Genomic DNA, 10,532 nt, shown 5'->3' with positions numbered 1-10,532 from the left:
ATTGGGACGCTCTCTCATGCTCGGACGGAAGTAAGAGAATCGATGTACAATATGTCGAAACCAAAGACTGGCTAATTAACCCATGTGTGGGCGTGGTTGGTGTAATATTATGGATGGCGGAAAGCTTCAAAATACGCCTAAGAATACGCCTAAGAATACGCCTAACCTTAGACGTCTAAGATGCAATCTTAGACGTCTAAGATGCATTCTTAGGCGTCTAAGATGCAATTTTAGGCGTCTAAGAAATTCGCGGTAGACTTAAATCAACGAATCACAGGACTAGAAATCCCAAACAACCAATCATCTTAGGCGTATTCAATTATTGACCAATGAAATCTTAGACGCCTAAGATTTTACACGCCTAAGAATTCTTACACGTCTAAGATTGACCATTTGACCGTGACTAGTGGTGGACGGTATCGCAAATTCGATCAAAACGTACAACGGACGCTGTGCGTTAGAGAATATTTCGAACAATGGCTGGGTGGTGTGTTTTTAATAAACTCATTTTCTCTCCTTAGCCACCCGGGTCAATCCCACAGAGAAAGGGGTGATGGGGTGGGAGGGGGATAGGGTACATGTTCTCTCACCTTTCGGCACAATGGCCCATTGTTTTGTTCTTTTCAGCCACTTTTTGACAATTCAGGCGGAACAATGTATTTCACATAATAGGCTTTTTTTCATTTGAACATAATCTAGCAGTTGATGTTGTTGTTGCAAACTGATAAAACTTAAATTTGTTTTAAATATTTTGTTTTTCTGATGACTTGCAGTTAATGTAAGATTTTTATTTGTGTGGCTATGATGATGATGATGATGATGATGATGATGATGTGATGATGATGATGATGATGATGATGATGATGATGATGATGATGATGATGATGATGATGATGATGATGATGATGATGATGATGTTGTTGTTGTTGTTGTTGTTGTTGTTGTTGTTGTTGTTGTTGTTGTTGTTGTTGTTGTTGTTGTTGTTGTTGATGATGATGGATAATACAATTGATGTCAGATGATTATTAGAGTCGTGGTGGTGATGATGATGGCAGTGATGAGGGATTAAATTTAGTATGAAATTTTCACCTCCTCCCCCCCCCGCTCCCACCCAGTCAATGTTGTTTTGATACTGAGATAGGAACGGACTAGTATTGGCTCCAACATTGATTAGGGGGAGGGGGTTGCAAGCAATATGAAACATTGATGTTTGCCACTCATGTTACTTGTGATGTTTAAACAAAGAGCACGTGTCGATGGTGTCAACCCGGGGTGTCAACCTGCTCACTTTTCATGTATGTTTTTTCTTAACACGTATGCTATGACTGAGCCAAAATACACAGTTAAGAGACCTCGATACCCCCATTCAACAAGAAAGTTAACCTGACGGTGTAGGGTATGATGCGTTTATATCCAATACGTTCAGAGGTCAAGTTATTATTGCACACACATTATAAGGTCAACCAACTATGTCTTTATAATTCGAACAGCGTGTGACATATTTTCGCCAACTTTGGGCCCCCAGGCCAAGGCCAAATCGTGTTTTATAATTGAAGAGATCAGATATGCATAATTTCAGTATGCAAAGTGCAAGAAGACAAGAGGTCAAATTTTCTATGTTAAAAATAGAATCATGGAGGTATATAAATATATGCTAGGCATGTTTGTTCCTCTTTGTTGTTTGTGTATTAATTTTTCATCATCATCATCATCATCATACTCATCATCATCATCATCCTCATCATCATCATCATCATCATCATCATCATCATCATCATCATCATCATCATATCATCATCGTCGTCGTCGCCGTCATCATGCTCATCAACATTAATACCTGACTACTACTAGCCACACCAAAACAGCACACCAAACCAACGAAAATAAAATCAAACCAATTAATCAATTTTGCTGCAAGTCCTCATTGAAAATCACATTGGTGATACCGTCCATCACTAAAATATCAATCTTAGACGTGTAAGAATTCTTAGGCGTGTAAAATCTTAGGCGTCTAAGATTTCATTGGTCAATAATTGAATACGCCTAAGATGATTGGTTGTTTGGGATTTCTGGTCCTGTGATTCGTTGATTTAAGTCTACCGCGAATTTTTTAGACGCCTAAGATTGCATCTTAGACGCCTAAGAATGCATCTTAGACGTCTAAGATTGCATCTTAGACGTCTAAGGTTAGGCGTATTCTTAGGCGTATTCTTAGGCGTGTTTTGAAGGTTTCCGCCATCCATATAATATGCCCAATAAATACCCATCTACCAAGGAACGAAATGTAAAAGTTGTCAAGGTGCCGCACTTCTACTACCTCGATTACATGTGCTGAAGGTATCTAAGGTATGTAATAATTAACATGTTATAATTTTATGATTTTTCAGTCTCAAATCGCAAAAAAAAAAAAAAAATCGTGAGAGCATATAATGAATGAGAGGGAAAAAACTTCATGTGGAAATTATAAAGCATCGTGAAACATGCGAATTAAACAAGATTATTATATGGGGTGCTATACTCTACAGGACCGAATTTTCAACATCTCATGTTAAAGACCCATTCAGTGATTTGCTCATCCGGACGATCGTAAAAATCATCAAAATTCAGATTTTGGTACCTTTGTCATTGTCATAGATGTGCTAACATAGCCTACAAGTGGTTCAGCCGAAAGCCGTGACATTTTACACGAATCTGTAATTTAGATACTGACAGTATCTAAATTACTATACATGTATTTGAATGGGGCTTCAACTTCGTCAGTACTGCTGTTTTCTTCGTTTTTTGCCAATTGCCAAGTTTGTCATTTCAAAAATACCAATTGACAATTTGAATGACTTATCCTTCACTTTTAAGTAATTTATAAACAATTTTAATTTTTTACACTTGCGCTGTGATTGCTGAATGTGATACAAGCTACATTGACCAGTAATCTTTCAAAATGAAACTTAGATTATCACAAATTCACTGTAGTTCATTCGTTTATTTGTTACAGGTCTTTATTACCGCTGTGAACTCTTGGACCGACCCTGAACATCATGAACAAAGTACTTGCAGTTTGCATAGTTTTGGTGGTTGTCTTCAACCTAACTCACGGCACATTATTGGAGAGGATGGTGGCAGATCTTGAAAAACGTGCCGGAAGCGCGGTCGGAAGTAAGCGCATGTTGAATATTGAATTGGAATTATATTTTTGCCTCCACTTTGAAATTTGAAATATTGACAAAATTGTTTACGGAGCTTTACGTTAAAAAACAATAACAACAGCAACCTTTTTATCTCATGTTGGAGAGAAGGAAGATACGTTTGACCTAAAAAAGATTTGTAATTGTATTGCTCCATTGGACCGACCCTAAAATCTGAAAAAATAGGGTCGCATTTCCTTTCATATTTGAATTTGTATAATTATGTTTGGTATAAAATTCGCTAAATGTTTTGCCAGTTTGTAATTACCGCACAACTCTGATATATATTAAACCAATGAGCCTGACGGATCTGATAAATCATTATTTACCTTCGTATTTTGTGGTGAACTTTTGTGTTTTTGAATATTGTATGAGGCAAAATATTTTTTTAAATACCGACCGACCGACCGATTGCAAACTTTTTAGGCCTTGCAGCGACTTTAATCTTCGTCCTTTGTAATAGTTTTCACTGATTTGTGAACCTGAAACCTCTTCTCATAAATCAAAGCTACTAAAATCAAGTAGGTAAATTGTTTCATTAAGGGTTGATTCAATTTTTGTGGAAATTGCCCAGCCATTCCAGATAACCCCTTAATATAGTGACCCTGTACAACAAGATAATCCCAGTGTAGTCTTGGGTCCTTATAGCGTTTTGTAGATCACCTCGTATTATTATTTAGCCAAATTGGTCATTTGATTACACGACAAACGCATAATAGTACGGGATGTGAGCCCTGAGGAGGGTAAAATTGGTGTGGGGACTTCTTGGCAAGTCAATGGAGAGGGAAAGCAATGTTTTTAGCAGGTCGATAGGGAGGGGCAAGCGAATTTACGGGGCACCTTTTAAATACTAGTAACATGCTCTATTAAAAGGCTAAAGGAAAACAGTACAGAAGCGTTCATTATGCAAATTTCCTGCTCATTACACTCGCATTATATTTATTTAAAAAGTTTGCACAATCCAATTTGGCATGTGCAAAGGGGGGGGGGGGCATATATTTTACGGCAGGCCGAGAGGGGGCAAGCAATTTTTGGCAGGCCAAGAGGGGAGGAAAAGCAATTTATGGCACGCCGTTTGGAAATTTTACCACGGGGGCTCATCCCAGCAAACACAAAAACGTTTTAAAAACGTTTTAAATAAGTTATATTTTGGCTTTTGGTTTAGGTTAAAACGTTTTAATAACATTAAAATGTCGGGTTATATAAAGGTCATGATAACGTTTTAAAACGTTTTGTATGGAAACACACTACAACAATATTTTTAAATGTTTTCAAAAAATGTTATTGTAAACTATTTTTGCAAACATTTTTTCCAAATATTGTGTCAATACTTAAATAACATTATGTTAAAATATTTGAACCTAGCAAACACAGAAATGTTTTTAAAATGTTTTTTCAAAACCTTTTAATAACATTTAAATGTCGGGTTATATAAAGGTCATGAAAACGTTTTTAAAACGTTATTGAAAATATTTTGGGCAAACATTTTCGCAAAATATTTTTTCAACTCCCAAAATAACATTCTGTTTAGAATGTTTTGTATCAAGTTTTCAAGAATGTTTTTGGAATGTTATTAAAACGTTTTTATACCCTTTATATAACCCGACATTTAAACGTTTTCTGTAAAACATTTTTGTTTGCTGAGCAGTAGATTATCAAAAATGTTTTTTAAGGTTATGAAAACGTTTTATACTCTTAATATACCCTTTATATAACCCGACATTTAAAGGTTTTCTGACAACATTTTATAACCTTTTGCGAATGATGTCGAAAACGTTTTGTGTTTGCTGGGATAATTACAGCCCCTAAGCCCAATATGTACCTACCATCTAGCCACATATTATACGTCGTAATGTTTTGTGCATTTTGACTGTTTTCTTTTGCAAGTATTAACCTCTTTCTACTTCTCTTGCAGCCTATGAGGAATCTCCATGCGCTGAAGGAAAATCTGCTTTCTTCAGTTGTATATCTGACGGAGAGATGCGATGTTACCACAATATTAATAAGTGTCGTGGTGGTGGGCTCTGTGATAATCACGAGGACTCCATTGATGTCCCTAGTTAAAATTACAACGTTTACTGTTTTGAAACAACATGTAAGTACAAGGCTCATAAACATGCATTCTGGCGATAATTCTGACAAAATACCAGGGCCGGATTTCCCTTTTGGGGGCTCGTAGTGCAGTTATACTGCACAGCAAACATGATTCGACCTTTGCAGTACTTAAACCTGGTTAACAGGAAACTATTCCAGCAAAATCAATCGATAAAGTCTATAGTCTATCCTCCACATTGAATTGTGCACTGCACTTATGCCCAAATATGGCACTTGCCAATCAATAATCACCCACTTGAAATCCCCTGCGCTGACCAAAGTTATGGACAGATATGGGAGCTGTTTTTGCTGTTATCTGTGATTTACATATCAGGGAGGTTCGAACATTTGCCCCACATACTCAGTTTTTAGCTTACATGTAATATATACATTATTCTTGATTGACATCAAGTACAAACAATATCCGTCAAGTGGTTTAGCTTTAAAGCCCTTCGGAAGAGAGCGGTCTGCAAGTGAGTGATAGTCACTAAAAGTTGCATTCGATTTACACAGGGAATTTTGCAGGCCATGCCGTGCCCTACTTGCAAAAACACCAAAGTGCCAAATATCTAAATATTAAGCTAAAACTTTAGGACATGTTACAAAACTATATTTCCTAAAATGTCAGAGAGTACAATAAATATTGGCCGGTTATTTTGCACAGTGCCGTTAAATGCCCTATACCTCTAACATACACTGTTTGTAGGCCTAGAGGTCACACCTCAATGGTGAGAGCACTGTGTATTGTGTATAGGAAAATGAACAGTAACTGCAGTATGTCTGGGACAGGCCAAAAATGGGAGGCCCTTAAACTCACCGTGAGGAAGGCATGTGCACTCAAGTGGCCAAGTTTTAGTTTACGTATAAGATCGACAGTGGCGGTGGGGGCATTACAATTTAGAGAGAAACGAGTAAATGTTGTTCCGATTTTACTAGCCTACGACATTAGTTTGCGCACAAAAATGCCAGAAAAATGAAACACAAGTAAAAAATGATAAAAACATAATTATGTATGATTTTGTTATGTTCAATATTATTTACGAAACTCTGTCCTTTTCTCTCTTTTTACGTAGATTTCCAGTGATTGCAATCGGAATCAGATATCATCGTATAATTATCATCATCAGAAAACAACTTTTGCTGGGTAAATTACTCAATCATATTGAAAGAGCAATAAACGTCGCAAGAGAATCCTTATTATTCAGAATTAAATATCCTAAAGTCTACTTGACATTCCTAAAGGAGTGAACAAATCTCACGTACAATGAAACAACGAATCAAGTCATCGTCGCAACCTTATTTGGATATACATGAACTAAAAGGATCTCCGAAAAGTTTTTCGATAAATTCATTAATTTCCAGGCGGCGAATGGCATGATCCAGAGAATGATTTAAGCAAGCCCCATCATGCACTGTAAAAGTGTTATCACGAGAGTTTCAACTGGCACTTTACTAGCCTGAACGGGTTTTGAAAACACTATATTTTTCTCTTGTCTTGCCTTATATCATGTATATTAACAACGGAATTCTCATTTGGGGGAACACGTGTAAAACATAATTATCTTGAGAAAATACACAAGCTTCAAAAAATGGGCTGTGAGTAGCCTACCATATCTAATAGCCATTATCGGAGTCATTCTGGACCACATTTTCATAAATATGATTTCTTAAACGTATTTTGATACCTAATTAGAATTAGGTTTATTTATGTACAACTGTCTTAATCTATTACCAAACTCGTTTAATAACTTGACGTTTTTACAAAATGTTCTGATATCCACAGCTATATCACATAAGAAACAGCAACAATTATAATCAAACAAGAAATAAAAAGGTTTTTGCTGATCAAGCAGTCAGAACCACAGGCCCAATCCTGTGGACCTCTCTAAACAAAAAATGTCAAAGAAGCTAAATCATTGAAATACTTTCACAAAAAAATACAAATTGCATCTTTTCTCATCATACATTTATTTCTTGGAGCAAGTTTTTAAGTTTTATGTGTCTTGTGATAGTCTCTCATTTTGCTTTTCATTTTTCTGTCTTACAAAAGGGGTGGTAAATTCTGGCCTTATTGGCGTTTCGATCATTCCCTCCATAATCGTTTCGTTCAATCTTTCTTTGTAATAATGTACCTAATAAGCATGTTTGTTTGATTGTGGAAAATAAAGTTGAAGTTGAAAGTTGAAGTTGACATGTTTCTGAATTTCTGAAAAGCGTTTCCGCTTGGATCTTACTGTCCGTGATTTAAAATTATAAGTTCTTTTTACAATTTACAACTTCACCATGTCATAGGCAACGAGTTGATTAAATAAGTTTACATTTTACAACATTCTTTGGATAGATGGTATCTTTAAATTAATTATCAACCCCGGGTTATCAACAAACTGATGAACGTATAAAACAAACAACATGACTATGACATCACCACAAACACATCTTTTACTGTTATTATTAAAATATAATCTATGTATAATTCATTATGTGGTTACCAAAACAATTCGTCGCGTGAGTGCAACAAAGTCGCTATGGCTGCCTCGTGATGAGGCTTTGGGGTTTGAGATTGTTCATCAGGTGATTAAAGTTAGTCCATAAGCATCTACTCCCTATTCCAGAAAAATACAGCACTAATCTTTTGGGATTAAAAAATAGTATTCTGTTTTGCCATGAAACATATACCTAAATCCTAATCCTTTAGTTAGTGTTCTAATTGGCAATAAAAGTCAAATTTTAATATTTGGACAATTGGTCAAAAACATGCAAATTCGCACCTTTTCTTACGATTGTTGTCACAAAATGCGAAGACTAAGCATTCAAAATATTGATTATAAGCTAACAGTGATCTCAAAATAGGTCAAAATCTTTATATTTTATTTGTTGTTTGTTTTTCCATTAAAATCTTTATATTTTATGTTATTTTTGATAATTAGTTACGGAAAATGTCAGAAAACGTGTTCTCCAAAAGTTAGAATGCATAATTTAAAATTAGTCTTTGTACAGGTACTGGGCTTGATTGTCACAGCATACGAAAAACATATTAAAATTTTACTTTCATTACCAGTTAGAATTAACTAAAGGATTGCGATTTAGCTATGTTTCATTTGGCAAAACACGATAATATTTTTTAATCCAAATAAATTAGTCCTGTATTGGTAAACAGTGTTACCGTACATAATTTTGAATGACGTGACATACGGCAGCCATAGCACATAGCACTCACGTGACGAATTATTCATATCACTATGTTTATTTTAATAAATTCTTTACATGATAAGAATATGAGACATCTTCTTATGAAGTTAATATTAATTAAAAAGTTGACGATTTTTGATTAGTAAGTCCAGTTAAGAATTCGTCATTGAACACGAAAGATACCAAAGCTCTAATTGCTGTAATTTTTTTCGCTATAATTTACTTAAAACAATGGAGAGATATCTAGCGTATTCTTTCGTTGCTATTTCAATTTGTATATTTTGTTTCGGATCCGTTAACAGCAGTAAGTACACTTTTTATTACATATTTATAAAATAATTGTTCTTTATGTTTTGAATGTTATTATTCATTCTTCATCAATCATCTTCTTATTTTAATTAATTACTTTTTTTTGGTTAAAAATGAACTCCCATAAAAAATATCATTACTATAATTATTATATAGCGGGAATTTAGTGATTTATGGCTCACACCCTACCTTTATTTGCTGATTTAAATACTCTCACACCGTTCATGATATTCACAAATTACAGATATAGGTACATTTATAATATTATTCATAATATTCTCTTGCCTCACTTGTTTTCAAATTACTTTGTTAAGGGAAGGGGTATGAACGTTTGGACAGTATTTATTGTGGGACATTAGAGCACATCAGACATATCAAATTGCATTCTGAATACGAAGAATGTCCTTCTGATATCAAATAATTTTGATTTTTGAAATTCGCAATTTAATACACATTTTATGGCAAATCATTAAAAATTGATATTTTTGATATTTAACAGTACTTGAAGTAAACTTTATAAATCTGATGATTTATACTTAAAGTGTATGTAGGTGGGATGAAAAGCCGATGATAAATTGAAAATTTTGACCTTTCGTATTGAAGATATGGATTTTTTTCCCAAAATACCAAAAAAAATTAGGTCTTTTTGGAAAAAAAATCCATATCTTCAATATGAAAGGTCAAATTTTCAATTGACCGTCGGCTTTTCCTCCCAGCTACATACACTTTAAGAATATATCATTAGATTTATATAATTTACTTCGAGCACTGTTATATAGCAAAAATTTGAAAAATATCAAATTTTTATAATTTGTCATAAAATTTGTATTTTATTGTGATTTTCAAAAAATGAAAATTATTTGATATCAGAAAGACATGCTTCGTATTCAGAATTCAGGTGCTCTCATGTCCCACAAAAAATACTGTTGAAACGCAATAAACGCTCATTCTGAAAGCAAATGTTATTCATGATTATCCCACCAGATCTTCTGAGATGTATTAATAGACCTCTTAATTTTACCATTGACCTTGTCAGGAATTCAATTAAAAGGCAAGGTCCTCTTCTGTGGAACATCAATTCCACAGCATCTGTAATGAAGCTTCATTAAATTATTTTAAGACGCAGTTTAAAGCACATCTCATCTCCTCTTATCTTAAAACTTTATTTGGTTTTCCTTTTCAGGGAACTTAGAAAAATAAACAATAAACAAGGTTCAAAGAACCAATTAGTTGAGTTATTGTAACTCAACATGTAAGTTGATGTAACTCGTTCATATTAAGTTACTGGTACTTATTGTTTTGAGTTATTCCGATTTGGTACTTTGTTACTTAATTCACGTAATTGGATCATTTTCTGCACAATTAGCAGTATTCAAATATTTATTTTTGTAATCAGTGCAAAATTTTGTATACTATAGCACACCTCTAGAAAATTATGCTAACCTAGTTTCATTTTCCGAGTTGTAACAACTCAATAAAGTAAGTGCAAATGAGTGCGACCAACATAATGATATCGAGTCAGCGTTACTCAAAATTGTACGCGTTGGCATTACTCGGACAGTTGACGCAACGACTTATATACATCAACTTACTTAGTAATGCCAACGAACAATTTCTATGAGTGTACATTGTAAAAAAAAAGAGGAATATTTTGAGGGTGTACACGATTCCTGCATCCTGGAAAGAACTTCAATAAAATTTCAAGCAAATATAACAAATTAAAAGGTGGTTTTTCACATAAAAGACTAAGTTATAAAT

The 10,532-nt window shown here is 34.3% G+C and overlaps 1 long non-coding RNA gene across 1 annotated transcript; it reads left to right on the top strand.

Annotated features, from left to right (window-relative positions):
• The first annotated feature begins 2,993 nt into the window (after nucleotides 1–2,993).
• Nucleotides 2,994–7,430, top strand: LOC140162132 (uncharacterized). Its single transcript, XR_011860198.1, has 3 exons — nucleotides 2,994–3,153; nucleotides 5,098–5,277; nucleotides 6,350–7,430. It is a non-coding gene; the product is annotated as an uncharacterized lncRNA (long non-coding RNA).
• Nucleotides 7,431–10,532: the final 3,102 nt, after the last annotated feature.

Source organism: Amphiura filiformis, chromosome 10, assembly GCF_039555335.1.
Source record: "Amphiura filiformis chromosome 10, Afil_fr2py, whole genome shotgun sequence".
Lineage (NCBI taxonomy): Eukaryota > Metazoa > Echinodermata > Ophiuroidea > Amphilepidida > Amphiuridae > Amphiura > Amphiura filiformis.
Note: the sequence above shows the minus strand (reverse complement) of the source record. Positions and strands in the feature narration are given on the sequence as shown.